This window comes from Triturus cristatus, chromosome 8 (genome assembly GCF_964204655.1).
Source record: "Triturus cristatus chromosome 8, aTriCri1.1, whole genome shotgun sequence".
In the NCBI taxonomy this organism is placed as follows: Eukaryota; Metazoa; Chordata; class Amphibia; order Caudata; family Salamandridae; genus Triturus; species Triturus cristatus.
In genome coordinates this window covers 1,261,661,364-1,261,689,149 of record NC_140591.1, presented here as the reverse complement: position 1 = coordinate 1,261,689,149, position 27,786 = coordinate 1,261,661,364, and the positions used below count along the sequence as shown (strand labels likewise).

The window sequence follows — 27,786 nt, the reverse complement described above, 5'->3', positions numbered from 1 at the left end:
TCTTTAGACATGCAGAGGAATTTTCAGATCGATAGATTCTTTAAGGGGGCAAAAGTTATTTGTATGCAATTATGAAGGCATTTCAAGCCAGGATCAAAATCATGATTGTAGGCTTCGAAAACCTCTCTGAAATCATAATAGTATAGGTAAAAAGCTTGTTACTCTTCTCTTCAAGCCTGAAGGGGGGCATGGTACCATAAATTGAGGTAACACTTCATCCCCTCTTACTTTGTCTATTTTGAGTTCCTGCTAAAAAAGAGCCACAGTAGGAGAGCACTAATATTTCTCTTCAAGATTAAAATATTCAGCAATCTCTTTTGAAAGCTAAAGTGGTATTTCTCATTATGGTTATAAAAGCAGAATATGCAGCAGTCATGGGTCGTCGGGTAGGCACTCAGGGTAAGCCAATTCAAGGTGTCCCCAAAACTGGTGCAGAGAAAATGAACAGGTTTAAATGAAAGGAAACATTAAGCTCCCTTACAGGTGGTCTGGATTGAGATGTCAGGATACTATCCAGACAGAAAGAGAGATTCCAGACAGTATATCCAGACCTGAGTCCTGCTGTTCTGAGTACTGGCCTCTAGAATGTGAATTAACACGTGAACTGGGAATAACCTGGACCAAAACGGCATCTGGAGCCTCCCTTCTGTGGACAAATCTGCTTCGATTCAGCATCAGCTATTAGGAGGTGAGTGCAGGACCAGGTCAGCCTTTGTAGGGTGGGTAGGGCTTTAGGGGGTATTAGAGGCAATGGGTTCTGATGGTGTAAGAGGGCACCAGAGAATGGGGTGTATTCTTGGGACTGAATTCCAGAAGTAAGCCAAGAGTTTTCCTGACTTATTAATGAAACTTGGAAGTAAGCCAGGAGTACTGCAAGAATACATCATACCTACCAATAGCAAACCTTTTGTGAATCAGGCCATATGTGAGTTGAGCTCCATGAGCCAATTCACAAAAGATTTGCTGTGAGTAGGTGAGACTTACACATATAGAACTCCTATCTTACTTATGAATTGTAGAATTAAGGAAGACTGTTCCTAACTTACTCCTGCCTTCCTCAGAGAATTCAAGCATTAGCCAGGAGTACTACAAAATTAAGTCATAGCAAAAACCTTTGGAGATTGTGGCCTGTATCTTTCCCTTTGCAATGTCATTACACATAGAAAAACTCTGCAAAAGGTAAACTCGCAGACACATTTTTCATCCTGGCTAGCCTTGTTGAAAGTGAAAAAATATATTGCTATGCAGTAGAAATTATCACACTATGCAGAGACAAACTTTGTTGGATTGCAATGGGAAACTTTGCAAGCTTCGCAAATGGAAATTATTGGGCACTATGTAAATCTTTGCAAGTTAAAAACAGCACCCTTCTACAATCTAACCCTTAAACCTGTTGTGCATCAAATGTCCTCTTTTGGCTGGCGCTATTACCCTACTCGTTCCTTTTTTGTATGTTTTGTAAAATCAATATTAATGCACTCAAAAATGAGAAAAATCAATGGTATGAGTGTCCCAAACATACTTTCAATGCACATTAAGTAATGTAACTTAAATAAAAAGAGTCAGTACATACAAAAATAAAGTAAAATGAAACTGAAAGCTACAACTGACCACAAAAAAGAAACACTGCACGGTCAAGCAAACCCTAAAGAATACACTCTCTCGATATTCAGAATTTGTATGCATCAAATCTTAAAGGACCTTTAGTACGCCTCATATAATCCAGCCTATTGGAAGACGTTTACATTTTTTTCCAAGCAAAGGTTACCTGACCATTGCATGCTGTTCACAGTGCAGCCAAAATTACCCCGATGAATGGACGATTACCCAGACACTAAGGAAAACAACAGTGCGTAATAAACATCTGGAAATTTCCATAGCACTGTCCATCTTTGCCTTTGGCAACACCTAGATCAAGCCTGGATTTCGAGCCAACATTTACCAAGGCAGTTGATAGGTCTTTAAGGACAATCTTTCTGTGTAGGGTTAGTTAAAGGTTCAAATTGTTTTTTATTCAACATGTAAATAGGGGGTTGCTTTCAGTGAGCGCAAGGTGCCACAGGGAGCTGCATGCCGGACTGACATGATGCTTGCATTATGAATGGGTTCAAACTGGAATGGCATGGGGAGCAAAAATACGATGGATTTAGGCCCAGATCTCTGTACTGGGGTGAATGTATGACATTGTACTGCATTCTGTCAATCAATTGTTCTTTTGCATTTGTCACCCCGAGTGGGACGGGTATGCCCATACATGGGTCCCGTGCTCTCCATGCCACTGGAATCAAGCTATCCTGGCTAAAGAGGGGTGAAAAAACCCAAAACCGGTCCTAGGATGCTTGTTTCCAGTCCAGGGAGGACCTGGCTTGGCAGTTCGGGCTGGAATGTTCCCATGAGGCACAGGGTCAAGACTGATTTGCATATGGCTGGGTTCAAACTGGAATGGCATGGTGAGCAAAAAAACTATGGATTTAGGCCCAGATCTCTGTACTGGGGTGAATGTATGACATCGTTCTGCATTCTGTCCATCAACTGTTGTTTTTGCACATGCATTATGAATGAAGCACTAACGAGTGTAGCTCTATATTCCGGCATTTTTCAAAAATACATATTGTGTCAAATTGTGTAATACAACAGAAAGAGATAACTATATTCATGTGCTGTTTAGAAATATATATATTAACGTCCTTTATTTGTGGTGTTTTTTCTCAAAGCATTTTTTTAAAATATGCAATTCTATTCGGTCACAATTTTCAAAGTATACGATTTGTACGTTTACTTGCATATCAGTAATATGTGCCTTAGCACCAAATTTGAATTGCTGACTATGTGGCTCCGGTGTAATGGAAATATTTTAATGACTAGAGAAAGGATTTTTACCTGAGGAAATGGAAGGAGACGTGACCTAACAGTTGCTTGAAGGCTGCTTCGGTAGTGTCCACGGGAGCAGGCGCAAATGACTGTTGCTGACATGCGTAGTTTACTCTACGTACATGACCCACACTGCAGAGCAATGCGTGGTGGCGCGCAGGCGGCGCACTAAATGTGAACGTGCGGCACTGCAGCCGCGTGAGCCCAGCCTCTGTCTCTGAGGCCGAGGGGCTGTTTTAATAATGGCCTGCTGCCCGTGCATAGAGCCAGAATGCTAGCAAGAGTGTTCTTGCCGCGAGATGCTGTGATATCACTTAACAACAACTGTTTGGGTTTTTGACAAGGCTCGATGGTGCCAGGTGAGCATATCGCCATATAGGCCAGGCTTTTTATGACGTACAATTTCACTGCATTCTTGAGACACTTGGACTGATAATGGCTTTTCAGTAGCTCTGTATGAAAAGGAGGCTTGCACTGCTATACAGGAGGTAGAGGCAAAAAGTGTGTGAGAGTGTGAGTGTGTGGGTGTGTGCGTGTGTGTGTGTGCATTTCACTGCCGCTGTCTATTTTGCTTTACTGTATGGGACTAGGAATGAAGCTTACTCCACCTCCTACTTTTGCTGCTCTTCTGTGTTTGTGAAGCTTGGGCTGCCTATTCTGTGTGTCTTTTGTATGCATATGTTGCTATCACTGCCATCCCAGAAGGCCTCTGTACCCTTCGGGCAGGTCAGTGCCTGGTGCAGAGTGTCAGGCCCAGATCGGTACCGGAGAAGCCTCGGGCTGCCGTCAAGAATAGCGTCAAGGGCTGGGTCATAGTGACAGAAAGATAAGAGGGGCTTTCATTTGCACAGCTCGAGGTCCTGAGGTCGAAGCTCAGTGACACGTAGACAGTGCAGTATAAATGAGAGTATGGAAGTGTTGTGAGTTAACCACCACTGAAGCACAGAATCCACGTTAAGTAAACTATTAGTGATTGGAAGCATCTCATCAGTCATGCCCTCCGTACAACACGATTCTCTACACGGGTCTCTCACTGCAAAACATTAGACAAGCTGCACTATAAACCATTCTTTCCTAAGATGCAGATAGAACAGGCCTCGGTGTGCTCATGTGAGACATGTTTTGCCACAGATGCACCTTACGGGAAAGAGCTCAGTCAGCCTCTCACACAAACCAGCTGAGCTACTTCAGTTGTTGTAGCTTTAAAGTGACCATCGTCTTTTCATACTTTGTTTTAGCCAGTAGTATCAATAGTCCCAAAATGCAACATCATGTAGGTTAATAAATTAGAACTGTAACAAGGTGTTACACAGGATAAAGAGTAATGTAGGAAGTAAACATTAAATAAGAGTCTTTCAGACTAAAAGAGTCAGTAGCTCTAAATATGAACAGGAGTCATCAAGACTTGGGAGAGTGAAGGAGAGAGATAGATAAGGGTAAAATGGCGCAACCGGAGGAAGTGCGAAGAAAAGGGAGAGGGTGAAATGAGTGGAGAGAAAGGAGTAATACAAGAGACAGAGGGTGATGGGTGGAGAGAGACTGCTTCCCTAGTCTTTATTGCTTGATTTTGCTCGTGATAAAGTGTCACGTTGAAATATCACTCATAATTCCAATGAAATTATGGAAATGTCACACATAGCAATCTGAAACCTTGGCAGCTATGATTAGATAGATCATGATTGTAGGACAGTATCGACGCGCAGCAGGACAGAAAGTATAGACCTCTCATGTTTGTTCTGGCACAATAGAAAACTGCTCGGAAAGGCGAAATTAAATACTTGAAAAAAGTTTCACAGAGCACGAAGCAAGTAAATGTGATAAGGATCAGCAAACAAGTGTGAGGCGAGAGGAACCTTAATGAAAAGGAAAAATCGAATACAGAAAATGAAAAAAAAAAAAACCTCAAGAAGCTGCAGTGTCTAGGATGGGAGGTGTTAGGAAAAGGGAGTTCGACCACCTCTGCACCTGTGATTATTCAGTGATCACACGTCAAGGGCGCACTCCTTGACTTCCCAATCAGGCCAGATAATTACAGCTGAGTTTGCCACGCGCTGCCACCCGCATCTACAGTCTGCCTCCTGAAACTGTTATCATGAAATAAATACCTGGGAACGGCCGGCAAGATGTCGAGAGGCCTACTTCGGTAGTGTCTACAGGAGCAGGCGCAGATGGCTCTTGCTGACGTGCGCAGTTTACTCTGCGCAGTGCGCACGTGACCGACACTGCCCCACCCTGCAGAGCAATGATTGATGGCGCGGCGCGCTGGCGGCGCACTAAATGTGAAAGTGAGTGTGGAACTATGAGACCAGACCAGCCTCTGTTTCTGAGGCTGAGGGCCTGTTTTAAAAATTGCCTGCAGCCCATGTACAGAGCCAGCCTTTGCGGTGCATGGGCTGCAGGTCATTATCATGATTAAAATGCTCCTCTGCCTCGGAGACTTCCAAGGCGAACCGTGCGAGTTCATATTTATTTGGTCCCGGAGTCAAGCCAGTCTGCATTGTGCTGAGGGGGCCCCCTAGACGTGGGGGCCCCCCCGCACCGCGGGGGCTGCGGGGGCCTTTGTTACGCCCCTGCATGCAGGGGCACTTTCCTGCGCAAAAACAATCCTGCAAGGGGTTTTACTCTTTCTATGCAAATGGAAAGAGTAACAAATGTGGAGAAATAAAAATATTCCTTCTCATTATGCCTGCTCTGGGGAGATGTAAGGTTGATGTAAGTGATGCTCCATTGGCACAAGCCTCTCATAAATAAGCCCCGACATTCACATCATTAAAGCTACACAACACTATCCCGGTAGAAGAGATAGTATGCAGGTGGTTTGAGAAAGGGTGGTGGTGTGGTGCATGGAGAGCCCTATTTTGTTAGTAAGTGAAGCAGTGTCGCTGGGCAAAATCTCAGTATTAGATCTAAGGTTTTGTTATTAAGACATCTTACCCATGCGTGAGGTTCCCCTCATAAAGACACCACGTAGTTTTTGATTGCAAAAGAGCCTTTTCAGTTCAGCCACTAAGGGACTCATGTACTAATATTCCAAATAAGAAATCTTAAATTGCGAATAATAAAGATTCACAATTTGAGATTTCTTATTTGGAATGTACTAAAATGTATTCTGTAGAAGTGGTTGCAATTTGCACATCAAGTTCCACCGAATGCAGTGTTATTTTGTAAACCAAACTATGGGCCTGATTTCAATCTGGTTGGGTGGGATACTCCGTCACAAACATGATGGATATATTACAAGTTCCATAGGATACAATGGACTTGTAATACGGCAGATGGGATATCCGTCATGTTTGTGAGAGAGAAATCCTGTCCGCCAAGATTGAAATCAGGCCCTAAGTATCAATAGGTTGATTAATAAAATACTGAATCATAATGGGTCACAAATCGACCTACCTTAATAATATGCATGAGGTAGGTCGCAAATTGCAACCCGCTACAATTGGGTAGAGTCACAGGTATGTGACCTGCTGGGGTCCGCAGACCACCATGTCTGTGATTGCTTTTAAATAAAGCAATCTTTTTTTTAAAATGCAGCCTGTTTTCATGGAAGGAAAACAGGATGTGTTAAAACAAAAATCAACAATTTTTCAACCATAAAATGTTTTTGTCCACATTCATAAAGTGGAAGGGGGTCCCATGGGGGCCCCTTCTCATTTGCGATTAGTTACTGTCTACTTTGATTTAGTGGTAAAATACTAATGTTTTGAGAGCTGATTTGAGTTGTAAAACATTAATGCATAACTTAAGGAATTGGTATTTGGATGGGACAACCTTAGCACGCCCCTTCGTAATACCGATTCCGTGTTTACTCACAAACTCAAATTGCGATTCAGTGTTAACAAATTGCAGTTTGGGTTTTGTACAATTAAAATGTCATTTTGCTGTCACAAAGACTCTGATTTGATCTTTGTAACTTTAAAATTACTTTGTACATGAGACTCTTAAGATCTTCCTAGACGTCTTTGAAATTTCATCTTCACTGGCAATGCCTTTAATTTGTTTCCAGGTGGTTGGGTACAAGAGCCCTAGTTTGTATTACTTTATTAATTTAACAGATTTTTCTGTGACCATGATAGTAAATGTTAATTTATCAGGTTCTGGGTTTGCCTTGGATTCTTGTGCTGCATTTTACATTTCTGTTTTTCCTGTGTGTAAAGAAAAGAGCCACCTTTTCTGTGACTTGCATTACTTTGATGACCGTGTTGCTAGTGTCCTCTACTGCTCCCAGTGAAGAACGCATCCACCCTCAGCACAGAAGTCCCAGAGAGTGCTGTACAGTGGCTGACTGGCTATTGACTAAATCTGCTTCATGCCAGACCGGCTGGTTTCCCTAAAGGAAATGTGGCGGTTTCCTTCTCGTTTAGGTTCGTGTCCTGCTGGTTTAGGTCTTTCCCCTGTTATTTAAGGGCAGATTCACTGCAGATGTTCACCTTTCTCATTATTTGAAGCTCTATAGAAAAATATCTTTGTAAAACAGTTTCTATGGAGACCACCTTATGAGCTGCATCTCCCCCCCTCAGGCTCAATGTAAACTCTGGTCCCTCTTAGGCATTACTGCACAACTCATTTTCATAGTGTGAAGGCACACTAAGGGAACCATTAAAGAGAAAACCATGAGCTTTATTCTCATCATAGCTTTGTGTTACCTTCTGATTCTAGCCCTATTGTTGACACAAATTAATTGTGAACAAACTGGGGACTCCTTAGGTGGCTTTAACTGAATAGAGATCATCATGCCTTTCTTCTCTAATAAATCACTTTCTTCCTTTATTATATCAATATCAGAATGTGTAGAATTGAACAACACTTGTTCAAAACTAAATTCATGTAAATATTTTGAAATATTGTGACTGGGTTACACGATTCATAGATAAGTATAAAAGCAATAGTCAGGAAGCATGGCCAGTCAGCCAACATGCACACAAAATTCTTCACTTGCTGAAAATTAGACCATTTGATGGAGGTCCGAGGGAGACATCAACCTCCCTGAGAGACACCATAGCAGTCTGGGCAGGTGATGAGAGCTATTTTGAGGCCATCCATATGAGAGAAGACATGTGTGAGACCAGCACTCTGCCCCCTCCTCCAATGCTACCCATTATTCGTAAAGAAAACTAAGATGGTTGCTCAGTAGCTCATAAGGTGGAAACAAGACACAGGAGTCCAAGCTTTGCTGAAGTCGTATGTGTGGTCAGAAACTAGAAAGGCAACCTGGAAAGACAGGAGTAGCAGAAGCATTTCAGTCTAATCTCATGCGAATGAAAGTACCCTACCTGGGGAGATCACAGAGAACTGTGGGGAGACAGAGATTGCCTTGAACTAATGATCCCTCAGAGGATTATTGAGAAGCACAGCGATACACTGGAGTAAAAGGAGAGCGATACAGAGGCTTTCTTAGGTAACAGGTAAAGAACATTGCACCACCTACAGTTGGAGAGATTGTAGAGACTCTCCTGAGTTTGGTAGCCAATTGAGGAAAAAATATGTTGAGTACGAATCTACACTACACTATTTACACATTGACGTGCTGGGTGCACAGCCTGAAGAAGCAACAAGAAAAAGAGATTGAGGAACTCATTTACCTGAACTTCAAGGCACTCTTGGTGGACAATCCAAAGGGACTTTTGCAGTGGGTGATTCTGGGGTGTAGGATCACGTTTTTTGCTGGTAACCAGGAGATGATTATAGTGGCTGTGCCCAATTGCCATTGATACTTCCTTCTACATTACAGCATTTGTGAGATAAGGAGACTCCTGAGCTACCCCAATCTGTATACATTGTCTACTTGCGATGTCCAGAGAAAATATCAAGAAACATATCGAGAAAAATATCAAGAAACATTAGGATTACAACTCCTTAACACTCCTTTATTAACATCTTTTCCCTTCATCTGACAGTTAATCCATCTGATCCAGTCACTATATTCATGACTCCTCCATCGATAGTGAAGGAGCCGGGTTCCACGTTCTAGATTTACACTGGAACCCTAGGCCGATGTCTCTTTTTTGTCTGCATGAAAGTGTGGAGGGGAGAAATATCATTAACCAATCAGTCATTACAGTTCCAATGAACTATGACTCCGAAGAAGTACAGACTCCTGATCCAAAATTTAGTAAGTTTATTACAAAGCCAAGAACAATTGGGCATACAAGCACCTCAAGAAGAGGGTGTAGAAAAACATTGGAACTAATACAAAACCAAACCTACGGGTGAAAATGAGATGGTGCAGAATGCAAAGAATAACCAGTTCCAGAATCAGGATACAGAAGAGAACTGCTCCAACATACAAATTCCCCTTCATTGGGGTTCATAGGTGAAAAGCATACACTACCACTAACGTGACATCCCTACTTAGCATTTCCCAGGCAAGTTTTGTAAAGGCGTCAGCACGTGAAGGCTTTCTAAGAAGTTCTCTCACGTTGAAACGGGTCAAGTAGCATAAAGCTACAGAGCTCGTTCTAAGATGCTTTTTCTCTTGAGGCAAGGCAGGAGCCCCGGACTCTGTCCCTAACTTCAATACATAAGCTTGCAGGGAGCATCCCAAGTTGCAACCTGACATCAAACCATCCAAGCAAGCCACCTCTTTGTAAGTAACTTTCCACACAGCAGTGATGCTCCCAGGCCTTGGCTCGATGACATGGATTCCCAGGCTCTCTCCGGTGAGAAGGTACACTGTCCCTCATTATCAGCATCGCCATTCAATGTATCTTCTCCTCCCTAAGCCTAACTCCTAAAACAAAGATATTATTTTAACTAACAAGGATGAATTTCTCCACCTGCAACAGACGCGTGAGAAAGAACAAATTCCACATGCACATGAAATTCACTAGAGAGTCCAATGCGAGAGCTTCCAGGGAGAAATAAAATTCAGGCCTACAGAAATTGGCCAATATAAGAAATGGAACATAATTTTATAAAGCACATCTATAAATGAATGTCATTACTGAGCACGTCCAAATCAACACATTACATAAGCACATTAATTGCGATAATATTCGTTAGCTACATATACGAACCCTACACATTAAGGTTTTCATCTAGCCACATATAATTGCAACATTAATTTCTTCCATAAAATACACTTAGAACCTCACTTTTCACATTATTACAGTACACAATCGAATGACCCAATGTTAGCACGATAAAGGATTTTGTGCGGGTGCAAACTAACCATGATTATAATGCACCCCTACAATTGAAAGAGCGAAATCGTGCTCTAACAACAGTCTGATACCTCACTGTGTCTCAGCGTAAACTGATGTGTTTTTCATCGGAAGAGGTGGGAGCCTGTAGTCGAAGCACCCATAATGACTATAAGAAATGTGCATACATTTGGAAGTCTACAAAAAGAGTTTGCTTTGTGCACATAGAATCGTTTTTATTGTTTTTTATTAAATGTACTCCCATCAACGTTGGCATGGCATTGTTGTTTTCATTGTGCCCCTTGCAGTAACAGCAATGTCATACCTAACCGAAATTCTAATTAAGATTAAGTTAAAAAAAATACAGTATTCAAATGATGCGATCAACTTCTCTAAATCAACTGTACTATTACAAAAGGTTAACCTCCCATCGAGATATAGTGTCACAGCACAATCATTTAAAACCTGTACACATTCACACCACATACATCCTCTGTAGTGCCAAGTTGGGCTGGTTAGATCCTTCAAAAATCCAACCTTTTTTTCAAATCTTCTGATTAAAATCTAGAAATTCTTATGAGATTATGTTTTGGCCATCCTGCAGGGCAGAGTTGGGCAGGGTCTCAGGATACATGCAGACTATGAACAGGTAGAAGGGACTGTGCTCTCCGGGTGCTGTAGGAACGGGTCAGGTGGGGGTCATGCTGCGCTTGTGCACTCAGTCCCTGCCTGAGCCTCCCTCAATTTTACTAGATGGCTGTTCTGGCCAGTAAACTCAGGACCGGTTCAACACTCAGTAAATCGGTTGGTATCTTCCCCTGGAGATGGTGGTCCACCTTACTCATAATCAGTCCCTAAGTGGTTTATCTTGTTTTATCATTATTATTTTCACATCTCTTGTATCAAATTTGAAGACTTAACACATAACATTTTTTAACTCAATTCCACAAAACCATTACTAATTGCCTTTCCAAAGACTCCAGATGTGTATGCAATAATCAGTGATATATTTGTTCACAATGGCTGCTCCATCTTATGTGCCAGTGTTACACCTGCACAGCCAGGAAGTAGAAGATATGGCAGAGTAGTAAGCAAAGAAGGTAGAGGAGAAAGCAATACTTAAAAAGGACAGGCATGTATGAAGACATTTAGGATAGACAAAAATAGAGAGCTATACCTTTAAAATGCTCACAATCACCTACAGGTAGGTACACAGGCATTGATTTGCACATGGACATACATTGGAAGACATTTTCAGTAATAAATACAATAACATACAAAGGCAAACATATGCAAGAGCAGGCACAAGTTTGAGTAGATACACACATATACAGCAAAAGGCAGCCAGATGCAGTCAGGAATAGCCACACGCAGTAATAGACACACTTATAAGTAGACCCCAACATACAGAAGCAGATACATGTAAGAACAGACTCACATATGAATAGATACTCAAATATAGATACATGCCAAAGAACAGACATGAGTAGGAGTATGCACAATAATTCACAAATGTAGTTGTATACTGGAGCAGGCACAAGCATAAAGCTCAACAAAGTAATCCACCACATTGGACCAATTTTCCTACAATGCAAACTCAAACTTTGCAGTTAAAGGAGGAACCTCAGATCTGGAATGACACCATTACTCACAATACAGACATTGAAAAGATGTAGAGCAGGTGGTAACTCATTCTCAGTTTAAACTTCCAAACTTCATAACAGCTTACCCAAGAAAATCAAGGCGATCAGCAACCACCTAGAATTCAGAAAAGCAAAAAACCTGATTCTTCCCAAAATAAGTCTCTAACCTCTCAAGTAGAGTGAAGATGCTATTATAATTATGATTACTTGATAAAAACCTACTAGTTCAGACGTTAACTTCATAAAATTGTCCTCCCAAGTGCACAAACGGATGTACAAAAGTACATCCGTGGGATACTCTCCCTGAGAGGTACCACTGAACAGGATTTGCTGCAGTGGAGAAGAACCTAGCGGAAGCTACCGCGAAGTCAGGCCGACCGGCGATGCGCCTTGGGAAGATTGAACAGCAGAAACGTCCCTGTTTCCTGTCAGTTCCCAGGCCACTTTTAGTGGGACATTTTGCAAGTCCTACGTTTCAGGTTTTTGCAGCTTCAGCACCACTTCCAAGGGTCCAGGACTGGTTCGGCAACACTTGGAGAGGAGGACTCACCTTCAGGCAGGGTCCAGGTGCAGCCCTAAAGGTTGAAGGAGCTTGTTGTGTCCCTGTTGCTCAGAAAAGGATGCCAACCAACTAGCCCTTTGAGTCCCTCTGATAGTCCTGGGTTCAAGCAGAAAGAAGGCCTCAAGCAGCAGGGTAGTACTCTGAGGGTACATGACAGACTTCAAGCAGCAGTGCAGTTCTCTGGCATACAAGGTAGTCCTTCTGAGTGTCCTCTGCAGGTCCAGGTGTGAACTGAAAAGTTGGTCTGATGGTCCAATATTTATACCTGGTGTCAGCCTTTAAAGTGGGAGAAACCACTAGGCTATCCCTATCCCCCATTTGGTTCTGGAAATGTCCTTCCGTTCCCATCCCAGGCTCCAGGTAGTCTAGGATGACAATAGGCTGGGGTCAAGTTCCTTTATGAATGGGCTCGAGGCAGCCTTTTGAAATGTTAATGGGACTGGGAACTGTTCTGCTCTACCCATCCTGCTAATCCCTAGCCCCCTTTGTCTCCTTGTCTGGGATAAACACCCAAAGGCCAACTGCCAACTATTTACAGTCATGTGACCCAGGACAGAGGCTGCAGGCACCAAATGGTTTGGACAAGAAAGTGGCAACTTTCTAAAAGGTGTTGCCTGCAATGGAGGGGCAGCATTATTACCCAGAACCTGAAGCACTGAACAATATGCTAGCTACAGTGGTACAGGGAATAATTTTTTATATAAAGGATGTAGATATAACCATACACAAAATTAGGATGCAAGTGGAGGTACCCACAGACAAAGTAACTTTGTTTTATTAAAATTACTTATTGCAAAACACAAAAAAGATCACACATAATACAAACATATAACATGGTGCTCATGGCGTTACACATAAGCAGCGTATAAAAACAAAAATTACAGTGTATACAAACAGACACAATGGCAGAGGAATGGTAAACAATAGTCCACAAAATTCCAGGATCAATAATACAATGACAGCACCCAGTTTAATTGCCAAAGGGAACGTTTACAGCGTAGTGACCTTATCACTTAAAGGTCATCATCAGCACACAAGATAAGTTTTTGAAAGCAACCATCAAAGAATTTAGTATAAGTGAGTTAATGACATCGAGAGGACCAACGGCTCAGTCAATGATATAACCTCTCCAAAAAGTTTGGACTCAAGGTTCATAAATCAAAGCAGGAAAGTCAATTGGTAGAGGTAGAAAATGATTTGTAAATGGACTGTGTCCAGAAGAACACATCCATTAAGTTTCAGTGATACACGATGGACATTCAATGGGTCTAAGAAAGGAATTTCGTAACAATTCAGGTTCTCCGTCAGCATCGAGGGGCATTATTAGAATTGTGACTTAAAATCCAACTTTATTATTGAAGAGGATTTTAAAGTACATTTCCACTTGAGTTTAAACATGTTGTTTCCACCTGTTCCCAAACAAAATTTATCACACATTAAATGTAATAAGGTAGCCCAATGTTATGCTAGGGGAGCGGTAGGCCTTGTAGTAGTGAAAAATGAATTTAAGAGATTTTCACTTCCTGTACATGTAAAACTTAAAAGTATATGCCCGACTTTTTACATACTATTCACCCTGCCCAAGAGCTATTAAGGGCCTAGCACAGGAGTGGCTTATATGTATTAAAAAGGAAGGTTCAGGCCTGGAAAAATGCAATGGGAGGCCTGAGACATGTCTAAAGGGCTACCTAAATGTGTGGTGCAGAAAGTGCTGCAGGCCACTAGTAGCAAATAATTTACAGGCCCTAGGAGCATGTAATACCACTTTACCAGGGACTTAGAAGTAAATTAAATGTGTCATTTGGGTATAACCAATTTTACCATATTTAAAGGGATGAGCACACGCACATTAGCACTGGTTTGGAGCAGTAAAGTGCCCAGAGTCCTAAAGGCCATTGGGTTCACAAACAGAAACAGGATGGGCAAAGGCAAAATGTTTGGGGATGACCTTGCAGAGAAGGCCAAGTCCAACTACATCCTATATTCTTGGGATGGTGATAGTGTCAAATAAATGAAATCATATGTTAATATCATGATGATTTTTGATTAGGCCCCACCACAGAAATTATCTGAGTTATCTTTGGGTGTGAGTTAATCATTTGCTCTGTTAGCCATATTTAATTTAGACATCATACCACCAAGGAGGATAACTTAAATAAATAATAGTTTCATTGGTGCACTAATAAAGTTGCATTTCTGTACATTTAAATAAGTCACTGCCTGTGTGGATTGTGGTAGTTTGTAACTGCTCAGAGTATAGGTGCTCCGTTAGATTAAAGGCCCATGACAGAATGAACACCAGATCTAATTAAGTTTCATCATGCATAGCTAGGGACAAGAATATTAGGTCGAGAACACTTATAAATATGCCTACGGTTAAAGGTTTTTGGGGTATGTTCAGTACAGCTCATTGCTAGATATAAAGGAAGTCATTTACAAATTCTTTGAATTTATCACATTCTAAAGAGTAGGGATGGCAGTATAACAAGACAATCAGGGAGCATATTCCACAAGTGCCCCGGGGTTGCAACAGACATTTGTGCCCCATAATGTGCCCTGGGGGACTTTGGTGTTACAGAAGGGACTGCAAATGCTTGTACGGCCACTTCTGTAATTCCGATAGCACCAGCACACATATAGTGCCAGGTGTTCCCTCATTTGCATGGGGGTGTGGCCCATGCAAATGATGAAATCTGTCTGCTTCTGCGCCTGTGCAGTACTAAAGACGCGAGCGCAGAGGCAAATAAGCTGTCAGAAGGCGCACTGACAGTGCACCACCTAAAAGGTGGAGCACTGTCAGTGAAGCTCTAATGGCAGCCCTCTGGAGGGATGAAAGGGGTTTCCAAGGACCCCTAGACATCCCCTTGTAGGCAAGTGCAGTCTCTCACTGGACCTGCCTGCAAGGGGATCTCTAAGCCTCCTTAAAAGTGCAGGTGGGTACCGCCTGCACAGAAGCAGCCACTCTGTTTTTCACATGAAGGAGCTGCCCTGGGGGCAGCGTGAGTTCGCGGCTGCCCTGGGTCAGGGCATTCATCCAAATTCAGCGCGTTTTCCTTGTTAGCGCCGGGCACACCTTTAAAATGATGCAGTTGACGCAATCAAGGAAAATGCGCTATATGTATGATATAGCCCAAGTCCTTTCCTAATTGAAGACCTGGCTCTTCGAACAGTAGCAGCTTCCCCCTCCCCCCCCAGCGCCTTGAGACCCTCGCGGGTGTGTAGTGCACTTTACAAATGCCATGATTGATTGATTGATTGATTGATTGACTATGAGATAAATACCAAGAGGTTATGCTACTGTATTTTGTATACATTGAATGTATTCTTTTCTAGTATTAATAGCTTTACAGAGTAGGGAGTTATGGGCACATTTTAATTTTAGCAGTTTATACAATACCCTTTTATTGCATAGTTATTTTCCTGTAATGGCTGACTTTTATGTTTTAAGTGTTTATTTTTTTGAATCCTTACATTTATTGGTTTACACAATTAAAGCAATAACATGTGCATATGGTTTAAACTCAGGGGCAGAAAGCAATCCTCTGCGGCCCCTGCTGAGGAGGTAGGCCCCAAGTCAGTCCATGGCCAATGACTAGTTGTGAGATATGGAAGACTCGGGGGGCCTCTCTTCAGATGCTGCAGTGAAGGGGGCATTATTATTTGTTGCACCACTGTTTAAACATACCCAATTCTGTTCACTAACGGAAATCTATCAGTGGCAGCTGCTTCAGGGAAGCAGCAGTGGGGCGGGGAGGGGGGAAGAGGGTTACATCTTTTGGGGAGAAAATCCGTTATCAGCAGGTCAGCTGCCGTAGTTTCTCCTTCGTCCTCTTCCAGGCTTATTCTGTGGAAGCAGGAAGCATCCGGGCTCCCAGGCACCCCATAGCCAATCACAATGCTGCAATGCAGCGTTGTGATTTGTCTGAGCCCTGTGGTTCGGCGCTCAGCCAGGGAATGGGAGCCTGGGCATGTTCTCCACGAGAGGGCCGGTCAAACATGAATGCACAACTTAGATAGTGCTCACCACTCCTCCCCCTGCTCTGAGAGCAGAGCAGATCTGCCCGCCGAGTCGCCTCAGCAGGAACAAATAAAATGATGATAACGCAAGTAATCATTTTGTTTTTCCCTTTTTTTCACTCCTAAAGTAGTGGGGCAATACTCCTCAACTTTAGCGGTGGAGCCGCCACTGGAATCTATCTAGATACTACATCAGAAACACCTAAGCAAAAAATTCTGAATCTCTTTCAATTAAATTGAATCAATGAATTTCACATTTGCATCCTCATGCTGAGAACGGAGGAAATCTCACACCGAAAGCACTGTGCATCAAAATCAAATTCCAAACAAAAGCAAAAAAGATTAGGTGAATAAAATAGGAAACAGCCCACAGTGGAGTTCCACATCAACAATGTAAAAGCATTTGGTTCGGAATATTACATTTCGTACAAAACAATAAAACCCCTTGCTGTCACAAATAGACCTATAAATCATTAATGCCACCTTTCACGGCTGAAAATAATGGCTAAAGCAATGTGGCATTGGAAAACATAAATGCCACACTACAGAAAATAATCATGCCTTCCAAAGGACAAAAGGGAGGAGTAAATTCTGCGCCTAGGAAAACAAGACTGCAACATCAAATTATTCAACTCTAAACTTGTTACCACTCAGAATTCTGCCACAAAAACCTTTACAGAAATGCCCCAAATAGAATAACAGTCACAAGAAAGGCATGAAACTTACAAAAGCCTTACAAAACTTTATGTACACCTGGCAAAGCATAACAGACCACCAGCACGTAAAACAAAATGTAGAAAATAATATATACATATAACAGTCCACCAGCACGTAAAACAAAATGTAGAAAATAACATAATACATATAACAGTTGCAGCTTCATTTAAAGAATAGTTGGTGTCTGCTGCACCTACGAGTGTGTTGGAAGTACCACTTCTGTCACACTAAACAGGAAAATTTGCTATTTGTAAGTCTGGCACACCAGTTTCCTTCATCTATTGTTTGTTCTTATCAGCCCCATTTAATCACTAAGTTGAGATGTCAACCACACCTAGGATGAATGTATCAATGTCATTCTATAAGTTAGTAGGTGTATGTTAGACCTGGCATCCTTGGTGTGGTTTTCCCCTGTATTTTTGCCTCTGCCTCTTGTGTTTTTGCTGCGTGCTGGACTTCGTATTTGCTGGTCTAGACGCTTTGGGCACTTTGTAACTTCTGATCAGTGCCAAAGGACAAGTGCACCCTCTGTAAATTGTGACTATGGATTAGTGTTTCCATGATTGGCTTATTTTACTTACTACTAAGTCTCTAGTGCAGTGCACTGTGTGTGACCAGGGCCTGTCGATCAAATGCTGCTAGTGGGCCAGCAGCACTGATTGTGCCACCCGCCTAATCAGCCTTGCAAAAGGTTCTCAGACCCCGCCACTGCAGTGTCTGTCCACAGTTTGGTACTGCCATGACGACCTGGCAAGTGTACCCACTTGCCAGGCCCTAACCTTCCCTTTTCTTACAGGTGAGTCACCCCTAAGGTAGGCCCAAGGTACCCCTATGGGCAGTGTGCAGTGTGCAGTGTATGTGAATGGTAGGACGTGTACTGATGTGTATAACATGTCCTGATAGTGCAATACAGTGAATTGTGTTTTTCACTATTGAAAGGCTATCTGTCCCATAGGATAGAGTGGGAGATTATTTATATCATCTTATAAATATCACCTCCCATTGGGACCTGATAGGAAGGTAAAGTTTAGTATGCCTGAACTCAGAATCTAAAGATGCATCTTTTAGTAAGGATGATTTTTACATTCTGTGTTTGAAAATACCACTTTTAGAAAGGTGGTATTTTCTTGCTTAGCCATCCTGCGTACCTCTGCTTGAGGGTGTGGAATGACAGGGGCTAGGGATGTGCATTCACTGTAGACATCCACTGGGTGGATGGAGGTGTGTCCTGTCTCTCCTGAATGAGATAGGGCTGGGCTGAATAGACCTGGGCTGCATTTAGAGTAGGGGGAGATTTCCTTTTACCTGAATGGACCTGGTCTGCCTTACACAATGCTGTCTCCGCCTTCTGCCGGGAAGCTGGACTAGAGAGGACAGAATTGGTTTTGACTGAGCACAGAGCCTCTCTGCTACCAGAGAACAAAGGAAAATGCTATATAAATATTGGCGCTCAGAACTTTAGATTACTTCTGGACTCAAGAGTAACCTCTGCCAAGAAGAAAAGCTGGGAAAGCTGAGGAGAAGTACTGCAGCTTTGCTGTGTGCTGTCTGGGGTTGGCCTGCATTGGCTGTTTCTGCCAAGGAGAGGACAAAGACTTTGCTGTGTGCTGTGTATCCTGCTTGAGGAAGATCTCCAAGGGCTTGGAGTAGAGCTTGACTCCTGTTCTGAAGTCCCACGGCCACAAAGACTTCACCACCAGCTTCCCTGAACTTCCTTGCTGGGAGTTCTGACCTGCCACAAGGTGCCTGTTGCTGAGATGGGCCTCTGGAGGTTGTTCCTGCTGTTAGGAGCTGGAAAAGAGATGCAGCTACAAGACGCGTGACGTATCTGCACCCATTTTAGATTGCATCACTAGTGTGCTGCTAAAGAAACCACTGCAGCGCCTGCCCGCAGCTGGAGAAATCGCTACACGGCAAATCCCGTGCACCGATGTCCAAAGTCCAAAATCACTGCACCGATTCCGATGCAGGCCCTGCTGTGCGGCTGCAAGAACCAATGCATCGTGGGACCATGGCTGCAGAGATCAATGCAGCGGCGGTGCCACTTCGTCGAGAACCGATGCATCGCCGATCCCCACGAATCGCACTGGGGCGTCAAGTCTACATCAACATGGGGCCACAGTAAGAAACCGACGCATAACCTCCCCGCAGTAAGAAACCGACGCATCACCTCCCCTTCAGTAAGGAACCGACGCATCACCTCCCCTGCGTGGCAGTAAGGAACCGACGCATCACCTCCCCCGAAGTAAGGAACCAATGCATCACCTTCTCTGGGCGTAAGGAACCAAGGCATCATCTTCCCTGTGGCTGTTTTTGTTTATGATCTTGACGCGCCCAAGGTACTTTGTGTTGAAAGTGTTGCATCTATAGTTTTCTATGGACAGAACTGTTTTCACCTTCTAAAAGTCATATTTTTATTATTGTACTGTGGATGTTTGTCGTTTTGGTCTTGTTTGATTTAGATAAAGATTACTTTTTTTTCTAAACCGGTGTGGTGTCCATTTGTAGTGGTTTCACTGTATTACTGTGCGGATGCGCAAATGCTTTACACACTGCCTCTGAGATAAGCCTGTCTGCTCATGCCAAGCTACTAAGGGGGTGAGCAGGGGTTATTTTAGAAGTGTATACCCATTACCCTGACTAGGAAGACTTGGGCAAAGGTGCACACCATTACCAACTAGAGAACCCCATTTCTAACAGTGTATAATTCCACCTCCTAGAGTGCTGCCCTTTGAAGTGCAGGCACATTGTTTTCAGCATCTGGAAGGCACTATTTCGTGAACACAGAACACATTTGAATAGAAGACTTTCCACACTAAGAGCAAAATGTTTTCCAGAATAACCAAATGGTTACCAGCAGTATGCTATAGGAAATAAATAAATCATCTGCACTATAATACTAGTCAAATGTTACATCTTTATTTAGATTATACTTTAAGTGTTTTGTTTTTTTCTGTGGCTAGGTTGCTTTATTTTGTTTTTAATAACGCTTGTTCCTCCGAGCATGGGGTGAGGATTCTGTACTTTTCTCACCTTATTTTCATCAGATGTGCTTCTGAACTCTTGTATGAAATAATACGACTTCTGCAACCCAGAATGCAATTTAATGTCATCAGTTTCACTACATGAGGAGGGAAGTTTGAAAAGCCTGTCTCCTGGTGGTTGTGTTTCTATGAACATCTCTCCTTGCAGGTACCTGTACAGCATTCTTCCTTGTTGTCTATAAGAGTGGCAGCAGTTTGTGTTCAAGCCTGAGTTGCAGGTCTGTCCTGAAATGGCAGTGTGCCTAGGGCCTTTGCTCACAGATAAGTTACATTTACCAAAAACAAACACACTGGGCCTGATTCACAAAGGTAACTTACATGTTAGAGTAACATTTTTGCTTATTTATAAAATCCCAGTGTAAGTTACTAATAAAAAAACAATAGTAAGTTGACCACCACACATGGTCAGTTACTGGTACTGCAACACCTCCCATGGAAAATAATGGAGGCAGGTAATTAAAATAAAACCCCATAGGAAATAATGTTAAATTAAATTAAATGATTTAAAATAGTAACAAATATAAATAATATAATTTAATGTTAAACAAAATATAAAAAGAGTATATATTCCTTATTTAACTATAAAATATTGCAATACCCTATTTTAGATTTTAAAACTAATGTAACAATAATGTTTAATTAAATATAATTAGATTAATTTTAATTATTTCTATACATAACATTTTAATAATTATTCATGCATAATATTTTTTTTCTTTAGCTGGCAATTTACCTGACATTGCATGGAATGATGAATGGTATAGAGATGATAGCTTCTTCACTAAACTAAGTAACAAAGTTCCCAATTTTTTAGTTACGCCCATCATCTGAATGGGAATTTTTATACAATTTTGTGTGGTAAATCTAGACAGAACCCCTTAGAATCCCACATACAAACTTTAGTTATTTCAAGTCATATCTGAAATTGACCTAGTAGATGTATGGAGGTCCTGTTGCACAGATGTTCAGGAATATACGCATTATGAGTAGGGGTGGGTGCAATGTTTTATTCCGCCCGCCAAATTGGTAGAATTTGGTAACTCCGCATTACTCTTGTGGCGCAGTTACAACCAAATTCCGCAAACACTGCGTGGCTAAATTTGGCTCCAGAAATGCAAGCACAAGCGAGATTTGGTGTTACCTAGTGCCATTTTCCATGGTCAGAGTGCTGCTTCTCGAGTAGATTTGCTGCTGCTCGAGTAGATTTTCTACTCAAACTGCAGCAAAATCAACTTGAGTGGCTGCTCGCTTTTACACCCTGCATGGTGCCATTCACACTGATTTTTCAGCACTGCTCGCGCTACTGTGACTAAATTGCAGCACAGGCAACATGATGTGCATATTTTGAAACCGTTGGTGGAATTCCATGGAAACTTGCTACGTTTTTCCGGAACGCCACCAAATTATGCGGAGTGAAACTCCACAACTTAAGCCCACCCCTAATTATGAACAGGTGTCTGACATTTATTCCAGAATAGCTTTTTTGTTAACCAGCAAGCATAGCATGTAGAACGTAACAGACATTCAATATCTTGGAAGAGTACTATCTGATCATTCCCACTCATGTATTCACTATAACATAGGCATATATAGCATTAGAATACATGCATGGTGTTTTCTAATGACAGCGTTAAAAGACATAAAAATCTGCCATTTGTTGCAGCAACAAAAAACGAGTGTGTGCTTTAAAGTAAAGGAGGACACAATCACCTCCAGGGGTATAGAATTGAATGCTATAAAAGTGGATATGTGTGGCCTGATGTCCTCTGGGACAGCATCCATGATAAAAAAAAAGTTAGAAAATCAACTACTGCTCAGTGCTCACGGAGCAAGAGCTAGCCAACTGTCAAAGGAGTAGGATAAACAGATAGATAATTTAAACACTGTAAAAAAGTGCCAGAATAAAACATTCCAACAAACAATATGGAAGGAGATAGAGCTGGTAAGTTGCTAGCATGGCTGTTAAAGAGAGAACGTGCCCTCATAAGCATTAAATTGCATTCATCAGAGACACTCAGGGTAATATAACATATGCGCAAGAAGAGATAAATAAAGTCTTCTACGCATGATATAAAAGTTTAAAAACTGCCCCACAACATCTAGAGGAACTTGAGACATTTCCCATTTTAGAAGTATGGGGCTGCGACGACTAACCAAGGAAAAGGGTTGACAACTGGAGGACCCTCTAAAACTAGAGGAAATAACATAAGCAATAAAAGAATTAAACACCTGGAGGACCCTCTAAACCTAGAGGAATTAGCAGAAGCAATAAAATAATTAAATACTTGGGGATGGTGTTTGAGTACCAGTGGTTGGCCTGTGTGGTGCTGGATTTACTCCAGGTCTGAGCTGGAGTACATTTACTATCTTTTCGAGCCATTTTTTCTGATAGTAACTTTAGAAGTGCAGATTGTGAATACCAATGAGTTTACTCTTTTGTGGGTGGGTATCTGACCTTCTCTAACCTCCCTCATTCCTTCCCTGAACCCCTTTTTACTCCTTCCTAAACCCCTCCCACTTAGTAGTAAGTATTCTCCTTTTTTCAGCCACTCTCCTGATTCCTCCCATATTTACTACTATGGAGCCGATTACGATGTCATTAGGAAAGCCTTCTGGACGAGGTGGTTCCGGAAAGCTTTCCGTACAAATCGCACTCCGGGAGTCCCACAGACCGATTACGATGTGTCCGTATATCTACGGACTCGGTTCGGTTGGACTCCCAATGAATTAAATGGGAGCCTGTGTACCCAACATGAACACAGGCTCCCATTGAAACAAGCATTTGCAATACAATAGGTCCGCCATTCTTTTTTTAGAGTTAAAGGTATTGGCGTTGTAATGGAAATGTTTTTTACTTATGTGAGAGAGTGCACACGATAGCGAAAGTGATAAAAGGCGAGACAAAGATGGTATATAGAGATAGTTAGAGTTATACGCGCATGGAAGTGAGAGGTAGAGATGAAGAAAGAGAAAATGAGATAGAGAATGAAGAGAGAGTTAGAGAAAGGTAGAGTTAGAGAGACAGAGAGAGACCGACAGAGAGTGTGTCTAGAGACAGGTTGTTAAAGTTGGAGAGATAATTGTGTGGTAGAGTGAAGAGAGATAATACATCCTGTGATTCTGGGCAAATCGCTTAATCTCTCCGTGCCTACCAAAACGTTCCCAAGAATCTCAATATGCCTGTTATAAGTCCCTAAGTTCATTAATTGGAAAAGGAGTTGAAGAAACTGGAACAGATAAAGGTAATGCAGGAGCACATTTGTGTTAATGCGACCCAACCAGGAACTGAAGGGTCATTGGTGTCCTGCTGTATCCAATAGGATTTTAAATGTCACTGCTGCATACCATCTCTCCCCTGAACTTTAACAATATCTTCAACCCCTTGGGCTAAAATGAAACTACAAGGTAAGCATTTTGTAACATCCATGAAACCAGAGCATTCTAGTGAAAACAAAACCAGTGTACCCTGTGCTAAGATGAACCCAAGAATGATGCAGTCAGTTGTAGAATCAGGGTACACTGTTGAAAACATGATTCCACTGTCCATAAATCCTGAAGACTGACAAATCATGTGCAGTCAAAGACAATTCCTAATGTTAATGTAAACCGGGTTGGGTGACTGCCAATGTTATGGAAGGTGTAATTTGAAGTGAACAGCTTGGGTTCTTATAAGTCTTGTTCATGTGCAGGTTTTCTCAGACACGAAAAACAAGCCTTGCCACTGGTTGCTGATAATCCTAACAAGGTAATTAATTCTGTTCCCACACAGAGAAAATATGAAACGTTTAACGTATACACAGTTTGGGCCTATGATTGCACACTTAGGTGCCTGCTTAAACAATGTAAAGTTTAAACACTCTACTGTATACACCAGAAAGCCTCATCTGACCATGAGGGAAAATAACGAAAACATTCTATTTCACGGCAGTACCCATAAAAATTGCATTTGCCTGTGGATGACATCTTAGAATTGTAATTCTTTTGAAGTTTCCACCATTTGCAGCATTTTGTAAATTGAGGATGAGCAGGAGAACAAACATGAACGTCTAGCCACCAAAGATAAGGCAGAAAAATTGATGCACTCCTGAGAGATGGTGTGTTCTAAAGTATAACCTAGGAGCCTCTTCTGGCGATAGGAAAGAGCCATAGGATGATCTTGGTCCTGTTCTGCCATATGTGGAGGAGACTTGTGTAAAATGAAGGACTGTGCAAGGTACAATTTTCTCCTTAGCAACACCTGAAGGGACAATGCACCAAGCACATCTACACCTCACCCATGACTTATACAATCCACTGTGCTTTTTACACACTCAGGTTCCACATCCCAACTCTATCATGGTAACTTCCCCTGTAAACACAACCCCCACTGCGTCAGCCAAGAAGTGTTGGGCCTACAATCCTCCCTCTCCTCCCCAAAGCCGTCAACCCAACCATGAAAACAAATACCCTCAATAGCAGTCTCTCACAACTTCTAACTGTAGCTGACTTCAAATCCTGCAAATTCCACTACCTTTTTGTTTCCAACCTTTGTTTCGCCAAATTATTCTAGAATGCAAGATGAAGCGATTTGATGTGTGTTGCTATGACGAATGTGTGGTGTCTTGTTTAACTAAAACAATACAAAAACAAAAAAAGGAAATCGCCCATAATCGATGCATGTTGTCAATAGGTTTTGTCACGAATTACATTGTTGACCATTTCCTATTGTTTTTTCAAAACAACTTTGCAATGGTTTGAGATTAGACTCCATCAAGTAGGACCTCTCATCAAGAATGTCAACTACTCACAATGAGGGGTCCCAAATAAAGCAAAATGGGTCTTGGCAGCCAATCACGCATTCTCAAAAATGTTCAACAGCATCCACAACGTTCGGTTTAACTAGATTTTTTAAGTTTTGATTAAAGGCATTGTGCTGAGATTTTGCTTGCAATCACTGTCACTAGAAAGTGGGGGTAGTGAGAATAGAAACAGACTTTCAGTGCTACAATAAGCAAGTTTCGCACATGCTTAACAAAAACGTAATAAAAACATAATGGAAAAGGGTGACCCAATATGAAAAAATGTGCTTTGCCACAGCGTCAATCGAAACTGTTCAAAATACGAAAACCTAAATTTGCTTTATTACTACGCTGTGTAATGAATGCACAGCAAACTACATTTTTCTGTACAAAAATATTGACACTGGAACTAAATCTAAGAGGGACGTTTACCTCATCCGTCTGGAAATCAGTGCAGGCCTCACAATGCAAAGGGTCACTTTACATTGCAACCTTGAATTAATAGTTCCCTTTTATTTATTTGCTTTACAGCCCATTTAGCTGAAAATACGATGTATCGTACCCTGAATGTCAAAAACGGCAAGGAGCCAGTAAGTGTGCTTTGAATAAAGAGAAGTGGAATAGTGAGGATACACAGAACGGGTGGAAATGCCCCTGTTGCTTACTGGTAATCTTCATTACTCCGAGTATAGTCTTCCTCGCCACATGATTAACAAAGTGAGCTTCAGCTCCACACCAGAACCCTCCAAAGCAAAAAGTCAGCCTCCCATGCCTCCCATTCCTTCCCAATATGGCAGACCCATTACCACCTGACCTTTATAAGAGGTGGGCCGGCCCAACCCATCAGCCTGAAACTACCAAGCACAACATGAAGCCGATAGCCAGACAGGGAGGGAGGGATGGGAACTCATGTGGCGAGGAAGACTATACTCGGAGTAATGAAGATTACCGGTAAGTAACCGGGACATTACCTCCTTGTTAGTCTTCCTCGCCACATGACTTACAAAGTGAGCACATATCAAAGCCGAGCGACTTCATGGAAGCACATAAGAAACCAACGGACCAGAATGGGACACCCACGGAAGAGGGCAAACCCAACAGACCAGACAAGTGGAGAACCACCCAAGAGAGGCAACCACCAGCAGGAAGAACCAGCCCGGGACAGAAAGACAACGGGAGGGCTGAAAACACGGATCCCCGATTTCACACCCGTGGTTTGTTGTGGTGTCTTGTGCCCACGCTCTTCATTCTCCCCACGCTGCGAGCCGGACTGCCTCGTTTGCAGCTGCTGTGGTGGTGTGCGGACGCTCCGCGATTACGTTGTTTTGGGGTCGTGGTGGCCCTGTGCTGGACGGAGGGTGCACCTCCGCTGGGTGAGTGTTCTTTGCTCGTTTATTTCTGTGTTCTTTTACATCTCTGCCACTTGTTGCTGTGCTGGGTCTCTGTTGCATTCCCGGGCTTTTTCGTTTGTTGTGGCGTGTTTTTTCCGGGAAGAGGCCAGCATTGGGCTCGGCCGGTCGACCTTGGCACTGGGAGCCTGGGTTCCTGTCTCGGCACCAACGCTCAACATCCTGTGACTCTGCGCACTTCACTTATTTTCCCCATGCGGTGGGTCATTTTTCTCTTGTGTATTAGTGTTCTCTGGGGTTTTCTATCTCTGCTTTCCGCTGTGGTGGCCTATGTTCGTACTCGTGGGTTCTTCCCTTGGCGCCACTAGGTTTCTTTCTTTTGTGGCTGTTACTTGGGGACCATTGGGTGGCGGTGGCCACTGCCCTTCTGGGTGTCCGTGCTCATCAGGTTCCCTGGTTGGATGCCCTATTACTTGCACTGCTTGACGCGGTGTTGGGTCCTTCCGGACTGGTGGCACATATTCTGAATTGGATCCCTTGAGTGATGGGTGGCATGGCCCCTGCGCTTGGCTGAACGCACATTCATGATGCGTTCCTTGTTTGTTTATCATTTCTTCTGAGTACCATGGGGTGGTGCTCCGCTCCTCTTGTTGGGCTGTATGTTTTACCATTTATGTGCTGGTAAATCGCGCATCCTTGGTCCTTTGGTCCTGTGGGGTGGATGTTTCCCCTTCCCTGGCTTCGCTTCCAGGTTTTGGTCCTGCAGCCCTTCCGTCCTGTATTCTCCTGTCCCGGCTGCTCTCGACTGTTGTTCGGGGTCTTTCCTGGTCGGTCCCTTTTGATGTGGCCTTCGAGGATCCGGGGGTTTTGGGCGGCTGCATGTCGGTTTGGGGCGGACCTCTGTTTGCACCTGTTCTTCCTACGGGCTGCTTCTGTGGTCTCCGGGTGGACTTTGGCTTCTGCTCCTGTTCCTGGAGTCTGTTTCTTCTTGCCTTAGGCCGGGGCGGTGGCGTCCCCTCCTCCTCCTCCTTCTGCTCCATGGCTCGCAGGACGTCCCTTGCGCCCTTCTCCTGGTCGTTTTTCTGCATCACTTCCTGGGGGTTGGGGCTCTGTTGCCCCTGATGGGTCGCTCCAGTTGTCAGTTGTTGGGGTCGGTCCCATGTGCTGTGGCTCTGTGGTTGAGGTCCTCCCTTGGGTGGCTGTCCCCCTTCATCTGGGTTTGTGTGGCCCCCCGACTGTTCATGTCTGGTTTCTCTGCCCTGGTACGATCCTTCCGTAGGGTGGGTTTTGGGCTCCTTGTGCCTGGGTAACTGGCGGTGCTTGCCCGATCTGTCCGTTGGGGGTCCTCCTCGTCTGGTTGTCCCAGTGCTCTGTGGGGTTTCCCGACTTTGCCTGTTCCCTTGGGTGTCCCTTCTCTTGCCCCGGTGGCTCCCTTCACGCCCTGTCTACCGGTACGTCCGGTGGTCTCTGTGTTCTGGTCTCCCCTTCCCGGGTGTTGGTGGCCTTTTCGGCCTTTGGGGCGTGCATGGGTTCCCGGTCCATGCTGGGTCGGTTGGTACGCTTTTTTGGCAGTTTTCTCATCTGCCTTCTGTTGACCGATTCTTGACTTGTTTGGGGTTTTGCCCCTGCCCCGCGGGGGCTTCTTGATGCTCTCCTGGGC

General features: G+C 43.2%; 1 protein-coding gene and 1 long non-coding RNA gene across 2 annotated transcripts in view; one reads left to right on the top strand and one right to left on the bottom strand.

Annotated features, from left to right (window-relative positions):
* Positions 1 to 27,786, bottom strand: part of LOC146805688 (uncharacterized) — a 254,035-nt gene that overhangs the window by 53,997 nt on the left and 172,252 nt on the right. The gene's annotated exons all lie outside the window — the stretch shown is intronic.
* The window catches only part of DIPK2B (divergent protein kinase domain 2B), a 267,311-nt gene that overhangs the window by 130,283 nt on the left and 109,242 nt on the right, over positions 1 to 27,786 (top strand). The gene's annotated exons all lie outside the window — the stretch shown is intronic.